General features: G+C 40.2%; 1 long non-coding RNA gene across 1 annotated transcript; it reads left to right on the top strand.

Moving 5' to 3' along the window:
* The first annotated feature begins 3,195 nt into the window (after positions 1-3,195).
* LOC117672053 (uncharacterized) lies at positions 3,196-21,889 on the top strand. The gene is made up of 3 exons (XR_004593108.3): positions 3,196-3,451; positions 19,182-19,291; positions 21,717-21,889. It is a non-coding gene; the product is annotated as an uncharacterized LOC117672053 (long non-coding RNA).
* Positions 21,890-25,074: the final 3,185 nt, after the last annotated feature.

The following is a 25,074-nucleotide window of genomic DNA, read 5'->3' as shown; positions in this document are numbered from 1 at the left end:
TCATGTATTAATTTTATCTTATACCCGATATTGTATTGACATTAGAAGAAGGGAAATCTGTTCTCTGCAATTATCTCTTTAATACATGATGGAGATAAAATAATATTTTGAAACAGGAATATTACAACTGCATTAAAATCTCCCACTCGCTGTAGTGGTGTGAAATGGGACTAAAAAGATGGAATAAACTGCAAAGGAAATGTCAATCAGGGAACAAAGTTAGAGTTAAAAAAAAGAAACAATTAATTAAAAATCACAATGCATTGATGAGTGGAATTCTAAATGAAAAAGGAAGTTGAAAAAGATATTTGAAAAACAAGAATCTTCCAGAACTGAGCCCATCTAGTATTAAAAATGTTTTGAGGTCCTAACAACCATAATCTATAAATATGAGTTTTCATGTAAAAATAATTTAAAGTCAAATGTTGGCTTTGGAAGGGGACATGATGGCTCAATGGTTAAAGTGCTGAGTTTGTCAGCTGGAAAGCTGAGAGCCCAGGTTCAAGACCTGAGCACCACATACTAGGATGAGCTCCCATTACTTGCCCCAGCTCCTACTAATCTAACAGTTTGAAAGGATGCAAATATAAGTAGATAAAAAGGCACCACTCCAGTTGGAAAGTAACAGTGTTCCTTGCACCTCGTCATATAGTCATGCTGGCCAGATGACCACAGAAACATGTTTGGACAATGCTGGCTCCCTTGGCTAAGAAAGGGAGATGAGCACCACCTAGAGTTAGATACAACTGGATGAGGAAACCTTTACCTTTATCATAATTTCACTCAATAATATTCAAGGGCATTAGATTCATGCCAAAATCATTATTCCAACTGATGAGTTACAGCATCTTCTTGAATCATCCAACAAATTGTGCTGAAATAACAGTAATAAAGATAAGCTTGACATCTTGCATGACTCTGCAAGATATTCTAAGTCACAAGAGAGGATCTTACCTGAGACCCACAGAGGATGGCTCAGTCTGCTGTTAGTAAATTCAAAGTGTGTTTGGGGTTTTTTCTCCCCATTTAATGATGTCAACTTCTCAGAGAGTGCGTGGGCAAGTCCCTGCAGGTTTTTTGGCAAGATTTTTCAGAAGTGGATTGCCATTGTTTCCTTTCTAGAGCTGAGAGAGAGTAACTGGCCCAAGGTCACCCAGTTGGATTTGTGTCTAAAGCAGGCAAAAACTCACAATCTACCATCTACCAATTTCTACAATCTACATCTACAATCTACGAGTTTCTAGCCTGTTGCCTTAACCACTACACGAAACTTATTTGATTCAACTGGCTTGGTTAAATGTAAGGAAATAACCATTTACTGTCAAGTGACATTTGTTTTTGCAGATTGAGCTGGAGGTGACCAAATGTCATGGAGGGCGGAACATGATGCAATGATGCCATTCAATTCATAACTGTATCAGTTCATAAGATTGGGTTTGGCAAAAAAAAAAAATCACTTTTGTTCTTTTCAAGCATTTTAATCCTTTCTTGTTTTATCTACTTCCTCCAATTTTTGTTTATTATTGAAGTACACAGGAAATTGTGCCTAATGGGTTTTTTGCCACCACGTTTTAGAAGTACAATTTCAGTGAACTCTAGATGGAGATGCTGAAAAAGATATATTTTGCCTGAAAAAGAAGACCCTCATGGGCACATTACACCATTTTTCTATTATGTAAAGAGCTGTTGCATTAGGAGGCAAAAAAACGGTTAGATTTTATGTGCTGAAATTACAGGGGTGTAGATTTAGAAAAACTCTGTTAATAGTGATGATATTTAACAATGTTAAAATTCTCTCTGGTTCTACACAGAAAGCGATCTTTTAGGGTTGTTCATCATCATCATCATTTTAGCCATTGTCAATCCACTGAAAGATGAAGACCTCTTCTGCATGTTTCCAACCAATACAGTTCCTGAGCTTTCTTTTGCCAATTGGGCCCGCAATACTTGCTGATGTCATTGATCCATCTTGTTTTAGGTCTCTTTCGTGGATGCTTTTTATCAAGTGAGATCCATTCTGTGATTGCCTTGGTCCACCTGCCATCAGTTCCTCTTGCTATGTGGCCAGCCCATTTCAATTTCAATTCTTTTACTCTCTTGAAAGCATCATATACTTTCATTTGTTCTTTAATCCATGTGCAGGTCTTTCTATCTTGTCTTGTAATGCCAAGCATGTATCTTTCCATGGCTCTTTGTGCCATTTGTAGCTTTTGTATTGATTGTGAGGTTAGTGTCCATGTTTCTCTGGTATATGTTAGAGAAGGTAGCACACACTGATCAAACACTTCTCTTCGGGCAAAGGGAGAAGTTGTTCTTGAAAATTAAACTCAGCTTGCCGAATGCCTGCCAACCACATTTAACATGCCATTCAATTTCCTTTATTGTATCACCTTCCATTGAGATCCATTGGCTAAGGTATATGTAGTGATGTACTATGTCTAGTTCTTCTCTAGATATAAACATTTTTCTTTCTTTTGTGAATTTATTAAACATAACCTGGCTTAGGATTGTTATAGCCCTGACTGTCTTGCCATGAGCAAACAAGGGGACTAGATATCTTATAAACCTCAGTATAAGACAAAGGGAGAGTTTTCCACTGAAAATTGTATTTACACACTGTAGTGTGCCCAATAAAGAGAGACCATGCCCAATGTAATAGGGTTAGCCTATTTGCTCTTTAGTAAAAGCCACTGCAGTTATATTGGATTGTCTTTTCGGTTGTTGCACCAAAGAGAGGATCAGAATGTTTTGGCAGCTGTATGAAGTAAATACATAACAATAACCCTATTCAGGTTTATCCTCCCCCCCCCAACACACACTCCCTTCAATAATGAGCCATTTTGGTCAAAGCTGTATTTAGCAAGAAAACAGATTAGCCGAAGCCTGGCTTAATCAAAACCTATCCCTGTTCTGGGATTTGGCTTTACTTACAAAGTAAACATAGCAAACATTCCAGAATTCACTTTCCCTATGTTTGACCTCTATTACATTGCATAATAAAATTAACCATTCAGTTACTCTCTTGTCATAAATCTCTTCAGACTCATAAAGATAAAAAAAAAAAAAAAGATGAAGACCTGGAGATTAAGCTTGATCTAAAGCACAAAGCCTTAGTGAAAAACCTGTTTGTTTACAACCTGCATCTGGCCTCTGTCATATTTATTGCAGGGAAACGCCTCGGCCTACACACATGGCTGAATGAAGTAAAAGGATGCCTCATCATCACACGTTGGAAATAATACCTTGAGTGCTGAAAACCTCAGCAGCTAAAAAGCCAGCAAGTCAAGGAGAAGGTTTGAGCGAGTGGTGGATTGCTCCTGGTTCGGTCCGGCTCTTGCGAACTGGTAGTAACGGCGGTGGGAGGCTCCGCCCACCTGGCCAGACGTCATCACGGATGATCTGTGCATGCGCAGAAGCGCATGTGCGCTCCCATTGCAAACCGGTAACGGAGGTAAGTATAACCCATCCCTGGTTTGAGCCCTGTCCTTTATCTGGGATTATTCAGCAGGAAGGATTCAACCACTCGTCTTACTTTTAGTTAGAAGTAAATATAATAAATACATAAAAATACAGTTCTTTTATCTTTCCAGGGTTCTGCTACCTCATTCAAGTGCAAATGTGGAATCAGGATTGAGGTCCCCTTTTTACATTCTTCCCCTTTGGAAGAAATATACTTCGCATGAGATCGTTATACAGTTTTTATTTTATGTTTGTTTGGCCAGCAGATAGAAATGGAAGCAGTCAATACAGAAGACGGAGATGTGTTTGCTTTTCTTTTGTGTGCTTATTTAATTCTTCATATAGATGATGAAAAATAGACCTCACTGGAAGATCAAGGGAAAGAATCAGAGACAGTTTTATGCTGGTTTAGAATAGCTTTGTGGCAGGCCCTAAATAGACCAGCAAAACATCAGATTGTACTCTTAAAGAACATCATTAACTGGTACAGGTAGATATGCTGCATGGAATGTGCCAACTTTTTTCAATCTCCTTCATGAGTTTTCCTTTAATTCTGCTTCCGTGTTTAACATGTCTTCAAAACTTCAGCTGCCCTTTTTTCGAGAGGGCGTTACTGGTGGGGAAAAGAGTGGAATGCTGGAAATATGTGGAAATTCAACAGTATCCATGATTCTTTCGCTACTGACATAAAAATCAACTCGGCCTCCTTCTAACACAGTGTTTCTCCACCTTGGCAACTTTAAGATGTGTGGACTTGAACTCCAAAAATTACCTAGTTAAGTTTAAGAAAGACTGATCTATCAGTTAGACAAGGAGCAGAAGAATCAGCCTGAAAACTGATTCAGAATCCTATCATTAGCGTTCTGTCTGGAGGGAAGGCATCAGCATGCTTGTACCAACTAACATGATGATAAATTGAGATGTCGCCTTTTGCCAGCTATTTTATGTGGCAATCACTTTAAGTGGGATTGATGCCACCCTAAATGAAGGCATTGTTGTTCTTAGGATACAAGCAATAGTTCCAGTAGCTCTCCTCTTGAATGACTGCATAACTTGGCAAGAGAAACCATCTCTAGTATTCTCCAGCTAGTATTGTTTGTTAGGCTTGGTGAAAAATATCAGATAAGATATAGGATAAAAGCGCAGAATTAGACATCACAGCAGGATAAATTAAGGGGAAAGAATAGCATCTGAAGTACTGCACAGAGGCAAGAGTTTACAAGGATAGCATTGAGATTATTTTCACAGTGAAAGAAGATAAACATCTGCCTGTATTCAGAAGTGCCAAACAGTTTTACTTCATCAGCTTCAATCAGTAGAATTTCCTATTTTCCATGGTTGCTGAAAGCACAAGAGCTTTGCTGGAATAAGTCGGCAACTCTTAGTATCAAAGAAAAGTCTCTCTGATTGCCTCTTGAAATAATTAATCCTGTGATATTTCTTGGCCAAGAGTCACATTTGGATGATAGCAGTGGTGTTGATATGTTAAAATCAAATAGATCGTGCCTTTCATCAGGAACAAAAGGCAGCTTACATAAGGGATACCTTTCATTTTATCCATACAATAACAATTCTTCAAGGTAGGATGAACTGTGAAAGACTAACTGATGCTCACCCTGTTTTCAGGGCTGAAGGTAGATTTGAAACTCGGTAGAGATTCTCAGTCATCCAGGTCATGGTTGTCCCAAAGGTGGTTTTTCAGGAGGCAACTGGGCTTTCTTGTTTTTTCCTTTGAAGATGGTAAAGAATATAAATCTTTCCATTCCCCACTATCCTGTCAGAGCTAAAGAAGCTTCCTGGATGAGAAGCGAAATGTTTTCAAAGAAAAAACAAATATATCCAGTTGCCTCCTGAAAAAGCACCTTAGATTTGAAACTGGTGCTCCTTAGTCCAACACCTTAATCAATTCACATTTTCATCATACATGATTGCCCCGAAAGGTGCTTCTTTTTTCAAAGGGCAACTGGACTCTGTTTTTCCTTGAAGAAGTTTCTGGAGTCAGAACTGAAAAAGCTTCTTGGATGAGAAGCAATACGTCTTCAAGGAAAAACATTGAAAAAAGCACCAGTGGGACAGCCATGAGCTGGATGACTCAGAATCTCCATAGACGTCATATATGATTATTCCCCATTATTTTATGCTTCTTCTTCTGCCACGTGATTCAGACCTCCTTCACTTTTGTCAATTTTGTTATGCTGCAGCCTGATTCTACAGTTGTTGAAATTCATTTTTTTCCCCTCATGAATCTACACTCAGTACCCCATAATGACAAACAGAAATTTTAGAAATGCCTGTAAATTTATTAAAAAGAAAAAACTGAAATATATTACATTAAAAAAAAGTTGGGAAAGGCTGTTTCAAATACTCTAGACAACTCTAAAACAAGGTTTTTCAATATTATTTTTAATGGTGCTATTAAATATCTATTTTGGATTTATAAAGATTCATCTGCTGGGCATGGTATAGAATAGGGATGTGTCTCATGCCCAGTATATACCTAAAGCATCTTACCCAAAAAGCTATTGATATATTGGAGAAGAGGGAGAGGATGCCTTCTGAAGGATGTTCTTTAAAGAGCCCATCATGTGGTGATTTTTTTTACATTATTCCTCCATCTTTGCCCATAGTACTTACAGCAATGAGTAGCATTGTCAAGATATTTTTGTGGTTAGCTTTTATGGAGTTGTGAATGATTGAATTGTACTAAATGATAAGGCTAATTCAATCTGTTAGAACACGTGCTTCCTGGCTGCTCATCCTGTATGTTTTGTGCACATGCAAATGCTGTTAAAACATTGTTTATTTTCCAATCTATCTTTTAGAAGAAGTGGATTTCTGCTGTACTTTTCCATCCAAAACCTTTATAATTTACCCTCAAAGGTATTCGTATTACTGCCTAATTTCTTTTTTTTTGAAATATTTATTATTGGTTCAAAAAAGCCAGGCCCTTTTTCATGTCTCCTAGGCATGGGCTAAACCTATGGCAGATTTAAATCTAAATCCCAAGACATTAAATTCATACCTCGAACATATGTTAGGTGTTAGCAGTCACTGAATACACTTGTAAAAATTAGGCAGAGTATAAATCGACATTTCTATGTTCCAGATGTTATAAAAATCTCATTACCTGGGCCATAAAATTTATCTCTGCGGACATGGTACACAGCCTGAAATAGAATAAAGATGTGCGTCTTTCCATGTGTGCCTTCCTTTGGCAGCCCTAGATGCACCTGGCATCAATCAATAGCACCGACAGCTTTAGTATCTGCCTGGAAGATTCACATGGACTTAATCTTTCATTTATCTTTCAATAAAAGGTAGAGGTGCTACAGATAAGGGAGATGAGAGAAAAATACAAAGGAAAATCAGCCAGCCGGAAAGCAGATTTTGTGACCCCCCTCATTAACCTTTGAATGTCAGTCAGCTCATAGGCCTCTTCCATTACCAAGAGAACATTGGCCTTCAGAAATGTGTTCCACAAATGACACTAGAGCAATGGAGGGATATAAAAGGCAGGGCCCCCTAATCTTCATGTTCCCTTTAGCCATCATTTTGTCTCAAACTGAGTGGGACTGTTTTGAGGAATGTTCTATATTTATTTATTGAACATACCTTTAATCACGTAACTGATTTTAATGGGGTCCATAGAATATTTGAGGAAATTTCCTGAGTGAACATATTTACCACGGAAAGCTAAAAAAAAAATCTCTTTAGCGTTGCTGCCCTTAAAAAGCAAAAGAGAGAGGTGAAATGTGACGAGGATAAAAACTGAGAATCAAAGAAAATTAAATAAGAATATTTCCAATATTTTTTTTTAAAAAAAATCCTCTTTCACCCTTTTAGTTAAGATCCCTTCTTTATTCATTCCTCTCTTGTTCTTCCTCAGCAATTCCTCCCTTTACCCAGCCTCTTATTTCTGGGGATGAACAAATGTGCTGGCACTGACTGGATAATACACAGATCTTCTCTGTTGCTCAAACAATACACCTGTTGGGTTCTGAAAACCTCACTGTTGCTTTTGGCAAGAGCCCCACCAATCCAGCACAGGAGAGGAAACCCTGCCTTTTTGTATTGAACTGACTCCAGAACACTTAGAGGGTGGAAAAGGAAAGAAAGGAGTTATCCTAATAATAACGAGACTGTATCCCATTCTTCTGGGTTTCCTAACTGATGAAAAGGCAATTTTTAGGTGGAAATGAATAGGAACTGGGGAGCAAAGTTTGACAGCTTGATGGGATGAGCTGTCATTACCAACACAAACCTGACTTAACACTGCCACAAGTAGAAAGCTGGAAGGGAAAAAGCTAAGCAAGCAGATGGCTTCCAATAACAAAAGCAACGAGGCAAGCTACATAAATCAAATGTCCATGACATTCTTCAGATAGAATACCAAATAGAATGTCACATCAAATCTGAAATCTAATGTGTGACTTAAATGAGGGCAGACTAAAATAAGATACTGGTGCTTCATGTGCTTCAGTTCTTCTGTGGTTTTCTTGGCTGCCTCCCTTGCACATGTTCTTCTACCAACTTCTCCCTCCTCCCTAAGGTCTCAGTGCTATTTGCTGTTAGCCCTGCTGACTGACAAGGGGAAGAACTGAATTTGAAACGTTCATAAAAGCATTTAGCACTGATCTATCAATCGGTTTAATCATTCAGCTATCTATCATCTACTTATTTGGGTACATTCTAAAGGAGAGATATGTGAATCCTTCCAAATATCTTCCTATCCTTAATGGATGCTTGTTTTAGTAGGGAGCAATTCCTAGTTGAGTCATGCATTATTTTAGAAGCTAAGACGGTCAACCCTGGTTAGTACTTGGATAAGGAATGACTTGGGGATTTAACATTTATAAGCTAGACTGAGAGATTAGAAAAATAGTGCAAATGGGTGTGGAGCCTTCTTGGAACAGTTGGAAAGGACTGTGTTGAGGAGCTGTGCTTTCTGCAGGATGTTTTCTGCCCCATGTGTCCCTTCAACATTGTGTGTTGAATACAGACACAGGCTGTTAGGGATGAGTCTGTTTTGTCTCCATCTCAATTGCAGACTATAGGAACCACTTGCGCTTCAGTTTGAGATGCAGGCAACACAGAATCATCCCCAGCAGCTTGTGCCTGTATTAAACAGTGAAGGGACAGAGGGCAGAAAACATCCTGCAGAAAGCACTGCTCCACAACCCAGTCCTTTCAGCAGTTCCAAGAAGGCTCCATGCCCATTTGCATTACTCAGGTGACCCTGAGGACACAGACAAACCTCCAAGTGGCCTCAATGACTCTCTAAAAGAATGCAAATGATCAGCTGCCTGCAAGGGATATAAATCCTTCCATTCCCCACCATCCAGTCAGAGCTGAAGAAGCTTCTTGGATGAAAAGCAAAATGTCTTCAAAGAAAAACAAGACGGTCCATTTGCCTCTTGAAAAAAACGTCTTTGGGACAACTATGACCTGGAGGGCTAAGAATCTCCATAGGCTTTTAGAAATCGCCATTAAACAAATTAATTCTGCTCCATTAGAAAAACTTAAGGATAAAAGGTAATATTCCTGCTTTGGTAGTAATGCCTGTGCTATAAGATTATGACAAAGGAGAAAGTATTATGTGTACTAATAAAAGATAAAGATAATCTCTCCTTCTAACCAAGCTTGACTCTTGATAATTATTTGGACATGGTTTTATGTTTTCTTAGCAAATGAATTTTTCCCCCAATTTCCCAATCTAGCCTGGAGCCATGAGATTTTCTAGCAATCTAAGTATTGACCAAACCAGATTTGCAGTTTTTTCAAGGTCATCTAAGGTCTAGTTGGTGCTACCTGTCTGGACTTTTTAATAAGAGATTCATAAATATTTGTCAGCATCATAAATCAAATGCTTCAAGACTGAAAGAATAAAAATAAGGGGATGCCCAGTACAGTTTTGTGTGTTTTTCAACAGTGGATTAGAAATGACAAATTCACTTGTTAAAAAGAAATGGGGCTGACAACATAACAGGGCAATGCTTTTTAAAAATGAACTCTGAGACAAATCTTCTGGCTTTAGAATGGTATTGATGGTCTTGTTGTCTAACAAAGCATTAGAAAACTTTTTAAAAAACTTCTATTAAGTTACCATGGCTTTGCCACATGGAGATCCACACTCTTCCCTGACAATTCTGATGCTTCCCCCAATCTGGACCTTTTCCAGGTTACTGAGATATATTGGGATATCTGGAATTTCTGAGTGGAATTTTGGAAGTGAACATCCAAACACACTTGGAGTGTCTCAGGTACAGTAGAGTGAAATAAATGTATGTTTTACCAACAAAGAAATAAAGGGGGACTAGTATAGATCTATTTCAAGCTATTTAGCTCCCATCAGATTTCAATAGGAGCCTGAGTGGCGTAGGAGGCTAATGCCTCCTACTAAGGCAGCATTTAACATCCAGCTGCCTGCAATTACTGCGAGTTCAATTCTCACCAGGCTCAAGGTCGACTCAGCCTTCCATCCTTTCTAAGGTGGGTAAAATGAGGACCCGGTTTGTGGGGGCAATAAGCTGACTTTGTATAAAAGTATACAAAAGTATGAAAGCTATTGCTTAATGCATTGTAAGCCGCCCTGAGTCTCCGGAGAAGGATGGCATATAAAAATAAATAAATAAATAAAAAATAGCTTGAAATAAATCTATACTAGTCTCCCTTTATTTCTTTATCGGTAAAACATAAATTTAACACAAAAATAGTTTGTGGCGAAAGCAACTGCCTGTGAAGGCTCCTGGATTGAGGCTGAAAGGTGAAAGGGGAAGCAGTATGCTCCGTCCCATAATTGGGTAGACCAAGTTACCCTGATTAAAAAAAAACACTTAGTAGAGTGAAATGTGATGCTAACACACACAATAAAACAGTAAAGTGATACTCCATCATTATTCTTCAAATGTTATTTTGATATCCTTGCAAACTTTCTTTCAGAGACTTTTTTCAGATAATTATTGTATGCAGGTGATGCAGTCCTAAGCTCTGTTGGCAAAATATGCTCTAAATATAAGCATTACAATGTTAGCAAGAAAACAAATAATATGCAGGGTTGGGAGTGGGGGTGGGTGGGTGGGTGGGAGATGGGAGTGGGGGGTTGATTTTATAACATCCTGTTGCCCTTTCATTTCAAGGGCAAAAAAATGAAGCTAGCTGCAAATTCAAAGAGAAGCAATTATTTCAATCGTATTGGGAAAATGTCATGTGCTTAGACGGTGACAGTTACTGACCATAATTTGGATATAAATTTCAGAAAGAGGCTGGGTGCCAAACCACAGCTAACTGAGTAGAAACAGAAGATAGTTTTGCTTTGCATGAGTCTTCGTTTCAAAGAGGGGGCTGCAGGACTGTCCTTTATAACACAGGTCCCCAACCTTTCCGGCTTCACGGACCAGTGGCGGTGGGGGAGGGGAAAGGGGATGGTTTTGTGCACACATGCCTGGTGCACAAACACAACTTCACATATTTGCCCATCGTTTGCACAGTCCTGTTCCCAACAGGCCACAGACCAGTCAGGATCTATGGACCTGAAGTTGGGGAACCACTGCTTTGTAATAAAGGATGTATCATCTTTGTACTTTTAAGAGAAAAAGTGAGGAAGGTTTGTATTTAAAATCCAGGTCAGAAAATAATTATTTAGGCGCATCCGCATGAGCATTTTGCAGCATGACAGAATCAGCTCCAGCCCTGATAGATCCCCTAACTACCCATGTCATTATTCTATCTTTACAAACCACATAGTCTTTTAAATGTAGCAGGGACTGTCTTTTAAATGATGATAGGGACTGTCTTTGGGGATAAGGATTTAAATGCTTTTTCAATCTAGTATGCCCTGCATAGCTTCTTCTCTGCAGACAATCAGATAAATTGTCTGATCAAATTGACTTTCAAATGCATACAAATGAATGCACTCAAAAACATGGAAGCGGGTTGTTCATAATTCATTTTTCCCCTCTTTGTAGGGAGTTAGACTTAGCCTATATATTTTTTTATTCTGTAACACAGTGCTTTCCGAATCTGGATAAAATACCCCAAATTGGGTCAAAGTACTGTATTTTTTGGACTACAAGACGCACCGGACTATAAGACGCACCTACCTTTTTTTGTGAGGAAAAGAAGAAACAGAAATCTGCCACTACCTCTGCCTCTGAGCAATTTTGCCTCGTTGCAGCAAACAGCCTGCTTTACTTTCAGTTTCGTTTTCAGCATAGCTTGATTAGCACTAGGGGAAAAAAATTGGCTCCAGCAAATTAGATCTTTGCAGCAAGCAGCAGAGCCCTGCGCAAAACAGCTGAGAGTAAGTCATCTGAGAGTCGGGAGGCAGATTAATCAACTTGTGCTAATTAGGCTGTGCTGAAGCTGAAAGGAGCTTTTTTTCTTGCTGTTTGCTTGCAAGGAGGTAACTGCTGCGAGGCAGAGGCCAAAGGGTGGGGGTCAATGGGTGGGCGGGGCTACATTTGGTGTATAAGATGCACCTAAATTTTCACCCCCTTTGGGGGGGGAAAGGTGCATCTTATACTCCAAAAAATACGGTAGTTTTTTGGGGAGTAATGATGTACAAACCCATTATCCAATTACTAGAGGGATATTTAAATAAAGACTTTCTGACCAGCAGTTTTGGCGAATGAAGGAAAAAGTTTGGGAAGCACTGCTGTAACAGGTAGTGATTTGGAAGAGAGACATTGCTTGGATTAGGGCAGTGCTTCTCAACCTAAGCAACTTTAAAGCGATGTGGCCTTCAACTCCCAGAATTCCCCCTTTTCTCCTGTTGGATACCCTGAGACAAAGAAGTGATTGGCTGTGGGGTTCTCTATCAATGATGGTGATATGAAATAATTCTTTCATAGGACAAGAGTGATAGGACTACAAGCATCATATCTTCATCTTCCCCTTCCTATAACTCACCACATATAAAAATGCCATCATCTACCTATCTCCCATCCTAGTACCCTGAAATTCCCACAAATTCACCACCATCAACCACAATTTCAGCATATTTGATCTCCCCAATCTGCTTCTACAAGGAGCTTGATTCCAATCTAATCCATGGGTGTCCAACCTTTTGGCTTGCCTGGGCTGCATTGAGAGCAGAGGAATTTTCTTGGGCCCCACATAAAATATATAAAAGCTGCACATTGTCCATGGGCTATTGTTGTGCACACGTATCCTTTAATCTTTGCTGAAATGCATATGAATAAAGAAAAAAGAGATTTTAGGGACAACTAGTGAATCCTGTCCTGGCAAATAGATGGAGAAGAAATGGAGGTAGTGACAGATTTTATTTTTCTGGGCTCCAAGGCCACCACAGATGGGGACTGCAGCCAAGAAATTAAAAGACACTTGCTCCTGAGGAGGAAAGCTATGGCAAATCTAGATAGCTTACTAAAAAAGCAGAGACATCACCCTGCCAACAAAAGTGCGTATAGTCAAGGCTATGGTTTTCCCAGTTGCAATGTATGGCTGTGAAAGTTGGACCATAAGAAAGGCTGAGTGCCAAAGAATTGAGGCCTTTGAACTATGGTGCTGGAGAAGACTCCTGCGAGTCCCTTGGACTGCAAGGCGATCAAACTGGTCAGTCCTAGAGGAGTTCAACCCTGACTGCTCTTTAGAAGGCCAGATCCTGAAGATGAAACTCAAAAACTTTGGCCACCTAATGAGAAGGAAGGACTCACTGGAGAAGAACCTTATGCTGGGAAAGATTGAGGGCAAAAGAAGAAGGGAATGACAGAGAACAAGGTGGCTGGATGGAGTCACTGAAACAGTCAGCGTGAGCTTAAATGGACTCCAGAGGATGATAGGGGACAGGAAGGCTGGAGGAACGTTGTCCATGGGGTCGCGATGGGTTGGACACGACTTCACACCTAACAACAACAACAACAACAAAGTGGATCCTGTGCAGTTTGCACCCTTGGCTCCCTGCTGTTAGGAATGTAAGTGCTTAGAGAAAAATCAATCCTCTTCCAAACACATTGACAGCATACCCACTTGCACTTCAAGACTCAACAAGGTATTGGGTCTTGTTCCTTTTTTCTTCTTCTTCTGCCACGATGTTAAAATCTTAGGTCTGGAAAGGTTATACTCAGCACAAATATAATCCACTGATGCAATATCACTGTTGTGATTGTGGTGGGGATATATTTATTTGCAGAGGTAACTGTCAACCATTGATCGATAACCCCAATTCATTTGGTGGGAAAGAAAAAACATGACACCATCAAAATAAGCAGATGTAATCAACTCCTGCATGAAACTAACTGGCAGGCAAAAACTTTGTGGCGGGTGAAAAAGGAACTAAAGCCAAGACAATTTTGAACAGGTGCCAGGAATTGATGAGATAAACGAAATGGTTTATCTATGAAAATAGTACCAGGCAGTTCTTTTTCTATGTTAATAAAGCAAACAGTATTAATGCCATATACCTGAGTGCATATATGTTGGATTGATTTGTCAATAGATTTCCATCTCACAACAAAGTGATTCTGGGCACTGTATGATCTCATTCAGACCTGTAGAAAGACAAAAGGTGATACAAGGTTTTCTTTCTGAGAAAGAAAGTGACTGTGAGAGGGATCTTGGAGTCTTAGTGGACAACCAGCTAAATATGAGCCAGCAGTGTACAGCAGCAGCCAAAAAAGCCAATGCAATCCTAAATTGCATTAACAGAGGGATGCAATCTTGATCAAGTGAGGTACTACTTCCACTCTATAAAGCCCTAGTAAGACCACACCTAGAGTACTGCATCCAGTTTTGGTCACCACACTATAAAAAAGATGTTGAGACTCTAGAAAATGTGCAGAGGAGAGCAACCAGGATGATTAGGGGACTGGAGACTAAAACATGAAGAACGGTTACATAAACTGGGCATGGCTAGTCTAGTGAAGAGAAGGACCAGGGGAGACATGTTAGCAGTGTTCCAATATTTGAGGGGCTGCCACAGAGAGGAGAGGGTCAAGCTGTTTTCCAAAGCACCTGAAGGCCAGACAAGGATGGAAACTGACCAAGGAGAGATTCAACCTAGAAATGAGGAGGAACTTTCTGACAGTGAGAACCATCAACCAATGGAACAGCTTGCCTTCGGAACTTGTGGGAGCTTCATCACTGGAGGCTTTCAAGAAAAGATTGGACTGCCATTTGTCAGAAATGGTATAGTGTCTCCTGCTTGAATGGGGGGTTGGACTAGATGACCTATAAAGTCCCTTCCAATTCTGTTAATCTGTTATCTGATGTTTTAGGCTACAATTCCCAGTGCAATTTCTATGGTTTTAGGATATTTGCCTCTGAAATTACTTTGGTAGTGATAATCCTGCTTTTGCATTCCTTAAATCATGCTGTCCTGGTCCACAGCAGTTATCTAGCTAGGCAGGTAGTCTGCAAAGGATCCATTTTGTTCTCCATTTGGTTCTGATGGGGTTGTATTTTGATCTCATATTAAAAGGTAAAGGTAAAGGTTCCCCTCGCACATATGTACTAGTCGTTCCCAACTCTAGGGGGTGGTGTTTATCTCCGTTTCAAAGCCGAAGAGCCAGCGCTGTCCGAAGACGTCTCCGTGGTCATGTGACCAGCATGACTAAATGCCAAAGGTGCATGAAACGCTGTTACCTTCCCACCAAAGGTGGTCCCTATTTTTCTACTTGCATTTTTTACGTGCTTTCAAACTGTTAAGTTGGCAGAAGCTGGGGCAAGTAATGGGAGCTCATCCCATTACGCGGCACTAGGGATTCAAACCGCTGAACTGCCAACCTTTCGATCGACAAGTTCAGTGTCTTAGCCACTGAGCCACTGCATCCCACGAGTCTCAATATTAGGCAGGCAATAAAGCATGCTTCCTGGGGAATTCTGGGAGTTGAAGTCCACACGACTTAAAGTTGCTGAGATTTAAAAACACCACAACACAATTTCATCATCCAATTCTCCCTCTGATAATATTTCCATCCCATCTGTGATTTATTTCCACCTCATTTATACTGTTCCGTGACATATTATTTCTGCTAAATGTTGCAGTTAAAATGCTACCTTTCTAAAATTAACTCAGTTCTGAAAGGATGTTCAACGGAAGAGTCATACAACAAAGGGCAGCTCTTTAAGCAGTGACTCAGCTGTGGACAAATCTTGCTGGGCGTCAATTAAGGCTTTGGGCCGCTTTACAAATCTCTTCAGTGGCAGATTAAGGCTTTTTTTAAAAAAAATAAAATAAAAGCGAGGATAAAGAAAAGGGAAAGATAGCAGCTGTGTCCGAACTATACAGGCACACTGACCTTACAAAAGCTATAAATGGACTCTCAAGTAGCACCTGGGCTTTTGTACACTAAAGGCCAATTCTTTCCTGCCATCCACAGAAAGGTTAAGGAAAATAGGATTGGCATCTGCTATTTCCCTCTCTTATGTCGGCATTACACAAGAAAAAGGCCTTTGTGTTTGTATTCATTCCAAGGTAATGGAGGATCAGGTCAGAGGGCTTCCAGTCTCTTTCCATTAAATGCATACAGTTGCCAACATTTATTTCTTTATTTGTTTGTTTGTATCCCATCTTTATTATTTTTACAAATAACCCAATTTGTAAAAACCCAATTTCCTATTTTCCGTACAACAACAACCTGGTGAAGTGCGTTGGGCTGAGAAAGAATAACTGGCCCCAAAATCATTCATCTGGCTTTCATGGCTAAAGCAGGATTTGAACTCTTCACCTCCTGCTTTCTAGGCTGGTGCCTTAACCACTAGACCAAACTGGCTCTAAAAGGGTGGTTTAAGCCCTTCCATTAACTATCTCCATTAGGTCTATAGAAGAAATGAGCTATTGTGCTCTCTAGACTTCTTTTTCATAGCTCCTGAGACTCTTTAGGAGGCCTTTAAGCAGAGTAATCGGTTTAAATTCAATGCCAGAAATTTTACAACACCTAGATTCTATGGACCCACATTTAATAGATAATTTCTGGTGTGGGCTGCTGATGGTTTGCAGGGGTTCGGGAGAACCTCTAGCTAAGATTCTGTGCAGTTCAGAGAACCCCCAAATCCCACTCCTATCTGGCCCCACTCACCCCTCCCCTCCCCTCCCAGGAGTCTCCACGCGGCCTGTTTTGGATGCAGGTAAGTGCAGGGCGCACATGGAGGCTCAGCTAGGGCGAAAAACAGGCCTATCAGACGTTCGGGAAGGCTGGAAATGGGCCTCCAGAGGGCCTCTGGAGCCTGGGGAGGCCGTTTTCATCCTCCCGGAGGTCTGAGGAAAGCCTCCAGTGCCCAAGGCCATGGTGCAGGAGGCCGACTAGGCCACACCCACCATGGCCATGCCCACCCAGCAACCGGGCAAAGAACCCCTTGCTAAAATGTTTGGAGCCCAGCCGTAGATAGCACTCAAGACAGCAGGCAAGACCAATGGTATTATTTGGACAAACACTTAAAATTTACATTAAATTAGATTTTGTTTACTTCATGTACATCAATTTAGGTCATTTGTGTAAGGACCCTGGTGCGGTCTCCACAGATCTTTGCAAGCTGTTGCATGTGACAGCTTTCATGTGACAAAAATATAGCATTATTAAGCACATGCCTGATGAAGAGTCATATTACCTACACAACTCAACCTTTGTCCTGCCCCAACTTTTTTTCAAGTCCAGCCCTGGCATGCCACTCAAAGGCCAAGCATAGCCCATGGCCTGGAAAAGTTACACACTTCTAATAAAGAACAAATCTCATGATCCCTCTTGTTTCTCAGCAATGGTTCAGCTAAAAGCCAGCCTTTGATGCTGAATTGGGCAGGGACATCTGAGAGGGAGGGGACAGATTGTGCCAGCAGCCATTCACTTCTGTGGTACCTCAGGATTTGGCTGTCTCATCCCTCCTGTTTAACCATTTTTAGGGTTCGGTATTATCAATGTATGTATGAAACCCAATTATACATACCCAGTTATGGGCTGTGAATATGATGTTGTCAATGAACTGACCCAGGCTCTGGAAGCTGTTTGGGTTTAAATGGGAAGGAACAGATTTTGTCCCCATTTTGAGAAAAATTAAGTGATTATTGTTGCTTGAGGTGACTTTTTCACATTTGGTCTTAAATTCCATATCCACACTCAAGACTAGTCGACAATGTACAGGTCTTCTTGGACTGGCAGTTACAGCTCAAAGAGCAGGTGGTGATATAGCTAGGATGGTCCTTGTACAGGTCCATCTTGTGCCCTACTTGTGTCCTTTCTTTGACTGGGAGGCCCTCAAGACAGTTATTCATCTCCTAGTCCTCACATGATTGGACTACAGCAATACACGTTGCATGGGACTGTCTTTGAAGACCAACTGGAAGCTGCAAGTGGTTCAAAATGCAGCAGTCCAAAGCAATAATGGGTGTTTCTCATTGTGTCCATGTGTCATCACTGCTGTATGAATTGCAGTTGGTTATTGAGTTCAATTCAAGATGCAAGTCATCCCCTACCGGTAATAAGTTTTTTCCACCTGATTATTCAGACAGAGTGGTCACATTCCAGGTCCCATCAATTAAAAATTGCTGTCATCTTAAGAATCAAGGAAGCGTGATCTTTCTGACTTAGCTCCTGCCTCTGGAAAAATATCCCCCTCAGTGATACACATGGCTCCTTGGTTTTCAGAAGTCTCTTCAGATCTGGCTCTCTTCCCAGGCTTGGCATTAGAGTGGTTATGGAGTCCCAGTTGAGTCTTTGCATGTAGGGGAGTGTTCTTATGATCTAGGCAATTATGTGCTTTTAATGTTTTTAATCTATGTATTGGGTTTAATGTATACTACCCAATGTCTTATTGGAGTTGGGCAGCCGTAAGAAATACAATAAATAAATAGTGCAATAATGCAACCTTGGAGCTGAATCATTCAGTACCCAATGAGTGTCTGTCATACACATTTCTCAAAAAAGACCCTACTCATTGAAAAGTTCCTTCTGATTGTGCTTGCCTTCTTCAGCTTTGATTGTGGGAAACTTCCTTCCTCAATTGGTCTATTCAGTGCAGCCTTTTCTTCCTTTCTCTTTCCTTTCTCTTCCACCTATTTCCTCTTCCTACAATGTTTATGGCTTTTGCTTGCTGGGAACTCAATCCCGGTGAACCAGGCCCAACACAGGAGAAAGTTCCATCTATCTATTCATTATCCATTTTAGGCTATTGACCCAACATCTCTGTTGTGGTTTGTCGGCCTCATTTTATTTTGAATTTCTGACCTGGAAAACAAAAATGTGGATACATTTGTTTTCATACAGTACTCCTGAATTTTTCTTCTCTCTCAAATAACTGATTGTTCTTAGGAAAAAAACATATGTTCCATTTGGAATTTAATTATATTTTCAAATATCATTTGATTGAGTTCTTTTTCCCACTCTGGTTTCTGCAGGTCACAAGCTTAGCATATGAATAGTATCCCACTGCAGGGAGACAAGCACCTACTGTATTTGGGGCCAGAAACAAACTAATTATATAACCTCAATAGAAAATCAGTTTATGGTTTCTCATCACAGTATCTGTGAAAGGGAATGAGTTGTTGATCACTAGAGGATCAAAAAGAAAAGGTTGAATTTTTGTTTTGTAATGGAGATATCCTGTTAACTCCTCTTTTTCAAGCTGGTACCCATGAACTTAAAATCATAGGGCTGGAAGGGACCTTGGAGGTCTTCTAGTCCAACACCCTGCTCGAGCGGATTATTTTACATGTTGAATCCCTCCAAACTTCATATTATGCTGTATCACTATTGTTTTTCTTTCTCTGCTAGGATGGAAATTCAAGGGGAAAATAGGGGTCTTTTGTACTAGTACTCTGCCTGAAACTTTGCCTGAAAACCAATTTCCAGCCTAGAAGAGGAACAGAATGGAAGATTAAAGGGTAAGTGGAGAAAGTGAATGAGAGAAAGTGCTATGAGAAGAGAGGAAGAAACTGTACATGAAGGGCAGGGGTGGGATTCACGTAATTTATCTACCAGTTCGCCCAGCACTGAAAATGTGAGTGAGCACGGCCTTACGCGCATGTACTTTGCTCACACATGCAGCTTCCATGCATGCACACGGCTTGAAAACATGGCTAAATAGGACAGCATAGCACTGGGACTAGTGGCGGGCCAGGTGGCCGGGTGCGCCCACTGCAAGTCACTACTACCTGTTCAGGTCGCTACTACCAGTTCACCTGAATCGATCCGAACCGGCTGAATTCCACCTCTGATGAAGGGTCGAAAATGTAAGAAAAAAAGTGGGGTCTGCAAATACAATACATAAATGGTGGAAACATGTCTATAGATAGGAGGGAAACGTGAAAGTAGGTGTAGTGCTTTGAAATTGTGTTACCTGCTCCCTTTTTACATACTTTACAGTATGTAAAAATTTCAGAAATAGCCATACCAACATACAAGAGAAAAGTGTCTGTGCTCATGAAATATGATGGGAAGAAGGAATGAAATATCCCAAGAATAAGACTATTTTTCACAGCATCCTGTTGTGGAATTCTTTTGTCAAAGTGTTTAAATCAATTATAACAGACTTTGTCATTTATAGCAATTCTCCATTTAAAAATTTCAACAAAAATGGTTTGCTCAGGCATGCAAAAAAAATGTAGGCTGGGAGACGCATGTGTCCTGCCAATCTCCCTTTGATAGCTGCCAGACCTCTTTCCCATGAATGTCTTCAAATTATATATCTATACAAGATGCAAAAATCACTCCTCCTTCCCAGCTGAAAGCCTACACTTTGCTATAAAAGGATAGTGGGAAGTTGTCTTACATAGTTTTGCTTTAGATGACCTCATTACAAGAATTTCAGTGGAAGAATAATGCTGCTTAAGGATACATGAGACTATAATAAAGAAATAGAAATGTCAAGTAGATGATGAATTTTAACATTGCTACCTTAGCGGATATATACTGTATATGAATGTCTCACAGCAAATTTAGAAAGGATATCTGTGCCAATTTTTACAAACCAGCTCTTCAGCCAATTTATCATGTATATTTACCATGTAGATATACCATGAACGACATGTTATACCACATCTAGTTTGTCACATTTAGCTTGTCGATCAAAAGGTCGGCAGTTCAGCGGTTCGAATCCCTAGTGCCGCGTAATGGAGTGAGCTCTCGTTAGTTGTCCCAGCTTCTGCCAACCTAGCAATTCGAAAGCAAGTAAAAAAATGCAAGTAGAAAAATAGGGACCACCTTTGGTGGAAAGGTAACAGCATTCCATGCGCCTTTGGCATTTAGTCATGCTGACCACATGACCACAGAGACGTCTTCGGACAGCACTGGCTCTTTGGCTTTGAAAAAAGAGATGAGCATCGTCCCCTAGAGTCAGGTACGACTAGCACATATGTGTGAGGGGAACCTTTACCTTACGTATAACCAACACAGAAATATGAGTGGCTCAGAATAAATGGAAGCTATCTGATTTGGCCATTATGAAAGTATCAGAACAAGTCATTCCACTATGTTGCAAAGGCACACACTGCCGTTTAAAGTGTGAAAACGTTACGATTGCATCCAAAAGGGTAAGATTTTTAAACAGCTGTTGGTAGGTACATGTGTGTGTGTGTGTGTGTGTGTGTGTATGTGTGTGTGTATGTGTGAGTGTGGGTATATGCGTATTCCTCTGAGGAATCCTGCTTTTAACACATCTCTTAGGGTCATCAAAGCACCTTCATTGCTATTCTAAAGGATGCTGTTAAGGCATTAACAGTCCTTTAGGAATATTCCCATCACTCTCTTCCATTAAAAGCCCTGTCGACTGAGGTTCTTTTGACTGCTGTGAGTGACTTTTAGGAGCAATCCTTTCAATTTCCCAAGTGGCTGATTTAAAGAACAGACAAGTGGAAGAAGAGGCACATTTCTTATTTGAGTTTGCTATTCTGGTGGAGATTTAAAGGTAAGGAAAGTAAATAGTGGAGAAAGAAGGGACAAGAAAAATCCAAGTATCCAGATCTTAAGCATAAGCATGTCTATAATAACTTACCCTTCACAATTTTGCACTTCTTATACATAAACAGTTACAAATTTATAGAGCTTACTGCCAGGGTAGTAGAAGTGGAATTGAAGCACAGAAAGTCAGTACTACAGTATTTTCTTCTTCCAATGTACCCTACAATAACAGTTGACACAAATAGCATGAAAGAAGTTTAGATTGATACACATCTCTCTCTCTCTCTCTCTCTCTCTCTCTCTCTCTCTCTCTCTCTCTCTCTCTCTCTCTCTCTCCCTCTCCCTCTCCCTCTCCCTCTCCCTCTCCCCCTTACTCTCTCTCTTCTTTTTCCCTGGTCTGGTGAGATACAGCAAATAAATGAGGATGCCATCACAAAACAAATACAAAGAAGAAATGTGAATATGTCAAGAGGAAGGAGGAAATTTAGAAAGTAATATCTGGATGGAGTTCATCAGTTTAATCCACCAAAAAATGAAACATTGTGAGGAGAAATAATATAATTAAACTATGATAAAGATCATAATGATAACAATCTCATTTTTTTCCCAAGAGTGCAAAGCAGCTTATTTATTGTATGGATCTCTAGACTTCAGCTGCTTCTCGTTTTAAACTGCTGGGCACATAAATACTGTGTACTCAGCCCTTCTGGTCCAGTGAGCCTTTCTCAATCTGGTGATTTTTTGAATTGTTGGATTAAAACACTCCGAATTCCATCAGTTGAAATCTGACACTTTGGGAGGGCATCACATTGGAAAAGCTAAAGGCAAAAACTCCTTTGCAGGACAATAATGTTGCTGATGAAATAAATTATGGATGGAACAAATCATTTTTTTGAGGTAATGGTATTACCGAAATAAGCAAGGTTGCGATTTTCAGCAGATTAGCTTTGTACTGTATTGTTTCAGTGTGGTAAACTTAAAAGAGGCATACAACAACCATTTTGGTGCAGTGATTAAAGATGCTGGACCCAAAACCATGAAGCCAGAAATTCTAGGCCCCAAAATCCTCTGAGGCCCAGTTATACGGTCTCAATCCTAGACTGGGAAGATGAAAACATCCACCTACTAATCTACACTGGACTAATGTGATTGATTATAATCCATTTTTAGGTAGTCCTTGACCACAATTGAGTCCAAAATTTCTGTTGCTAAGTGAGATATTCGTTAAGTGAGTTTTGCTCCATTTTACAACTTTTCCTGCCACAGTTGTTAAGTGAATCACTACAGCTGTTAAATTAGTAACACAGTTGTTAAGCCAATCTGACTTCCTCACTGACTTGGCTTGTCAGAAAGTTGCAAAAAGTGATCACACGACCTCAGGACCCTGCAACCTTCATAAATATGAGCAAGTTGCCAAGCATCTGAATTTTTATCACATGACCCTGGGGATACTGTCACAGTCATATATGTGAAAAACGGTCGTAAGTCACTTTTTTCAGTGCCATTGTAAACTTCAAACAGTCATAAACGAACTGTTGTAAGTCGAGGACTTCCTGTATGTTTGGCACTTAACCATCAATATCTGGAAGTTTGATTTCTGAGAACTAAAAAAAAAAGGAGGCAGACCACCAAGCATGGATGCTCCCTTGGATTAAACTATGCCAGATATTGGCAAAATGCATAGCATAGATCAGAGTTCCCCAACTTTTCCAGCTTTGCAGACTGGGGGTGGGGAGGGGGGAGGGGCAAGGGGGGAATGGTTCTGCGTGATTGGTGGGCAAACATTTCTGTGCAGCTCCATTTGTGCAAGCAGCAGGCATGAGCTCCTGCCACTTGTGCAAATGAAAAACGTGCACATGCGTTTGCTAGATCCAAATGGTTCATGGCCCAGTAGTGGGCCACAGCCAGGAGTTAGGGACTCCTGGCATAGATAATCATCGCCAAAATGATTTGCTTAATTGAGATGTGCTTAACTTTCTTTTTATTTTTTTATGAAAAAAAAATAGGATGATGAAGACGAGAGCTCTCTTTTTTCAGCTGCTGTAGGATTGCTTAAGCAGTATCATGTTGGTCAAAAGAGCATCTTATGCTACAGATTGGACATAAATAAAGGCTTTTCTGTACTCTAGGTAACGTTCGCTTAATAGCTCCAATTGGTATCAGCAATTCTGTTATTAAGCAATGTGGTTGTTAAGTGAGACATCAGGTGACTTCAATGGACTTTACAACCTCACTTCTGCAGAGTCGTTAAGCAGATCATCCAAACTTGTTAAGCAAAACATCAAGTGACTGGGTCTTGTCAGTTAGTTTACTGCCAACTTCTCTATTGATTTTGGTTGTCAGAAACTGGCTGTGAAGCACGCAAGTGATGATCATGTGACTGTAGGATGTTGCAACCATTGTACGTCCGCTGGTTGCAAAGTGACCAAATCTCACATGACTGTGGGCGCACTGCAAAGGTGTGATAACTGGTTGTAAATTGGCCTTTTCAGGGCCATTGTAACTTCAGTAGTTGTTAAACAGGGAAATTATTAGTCAGGGGTGCCTGTAGAGGTATACCAGCTACATCACTGATAGCTGGGGAGATAAAGGAATTGAGAAATTGGCACACAACACATCACATCCAAGAGCTGGTATCGGGAATTGAGCAATATTAAATTGGGGGTGAAATCCAGCAGGTTCTGACAGGTTCTGGAGAACCGGTAGCGGAAATTTTGAATAGTTCGGAGAACCGGCAAATACCATCTCTGGCTGGCCCCAGAGTGGGGTGGGAATGGAGATTTTGCAGTATCCTTCCCCTTCCACACCCACCAAGCCACGCCCACCAAGTCACACCACACCCACCAAGCCACGCCCACAGAACTGATAGTAAAATATTTGGATTTCACCACTGTATTAAATGTTACAAAACAAAACTAGCAAGATAAGAGTTGTAGGAGGACCAATCAGAACATGATAAAGCAAATTAACTCAGAACTGCCCTCCTGTGTGAAATAAGTTACCTGAGGATTAGCCATGCATTGACTGACACACAAAACACACAATAAGGGCAGCACAATAAGAAGTGGGAGTTACACACAGAGCTTGGGCCTTTCCAGCCTTCACTGAAAGCTTCTGCTGTCCCGGGCTATTTGTAGTAGACCAACGGGAAAATAAAGACATAAAATCATTGGAAAACTTTGCCAAAATCAAAACACTCCTGAGGCCTAGGGAGGAACAAGTACAGTACATAGAGTTCTGCAAAATAAGCAGCTAGTTGGCTGTGTTATCTTCTATTGTTCTTTTTTTTTTTTTTTTTTTTTTTTGCAATGGGCTGAAGTTTTGCAGAGGTTTACTTAACCTTTTCTCCTAGAGGAAAAGAAGATATCTATGCAATATGCCTAAAGCTGACTATCAACTACCATGTATGTTTCCTGTAATTTCTTGTTAATTAATTTCTTTGTGAAAAATTATGAAAAAAAGTTTTTTATTGCTGTTTGTGGGTACGGGAAGAAGCCATGCATTTTGAAGTAACAAAATCTGTGAGGCTAATTTCAAATATTTCAAAATAAAAGTTAAATTGCCAGTAAGGCACATAACCCAGGTTAAGCATTGCATCTCCAGAAATAGCACTAGGTTAGGATAATGACATAACTATTTTCTTTGTTTCTTTGTTTATTAGTTCCTGCACAGTTGTCAAACACCCATACACCCTTCAAAACCTGCTCTTCAAGCATATTAAAAAGCTTGTTTAATTTTAAAAATTTCTGAATAACAAAAACACAAATCT

The sequence above is a fragment of the Pantherophis guttatus genome, chromosome 1, assembly GCF_059756535.1.
Source record: "Pantherophis guttatus breed Tessera chromosome 1, ASM5975653v1, whole genome shotgun sequence".
Classification (NCBI taxonomy): Eukaryota; Metazoa; Chordata; class Lepidosauria; order Squamata; family Colubridae; genus Pantherophis; species Pantherophis guttatus.
Note: the sequence above shows the minus strand (reverse complement) of the source record. Positions and strands in the feature narration are given on the sequence as shown.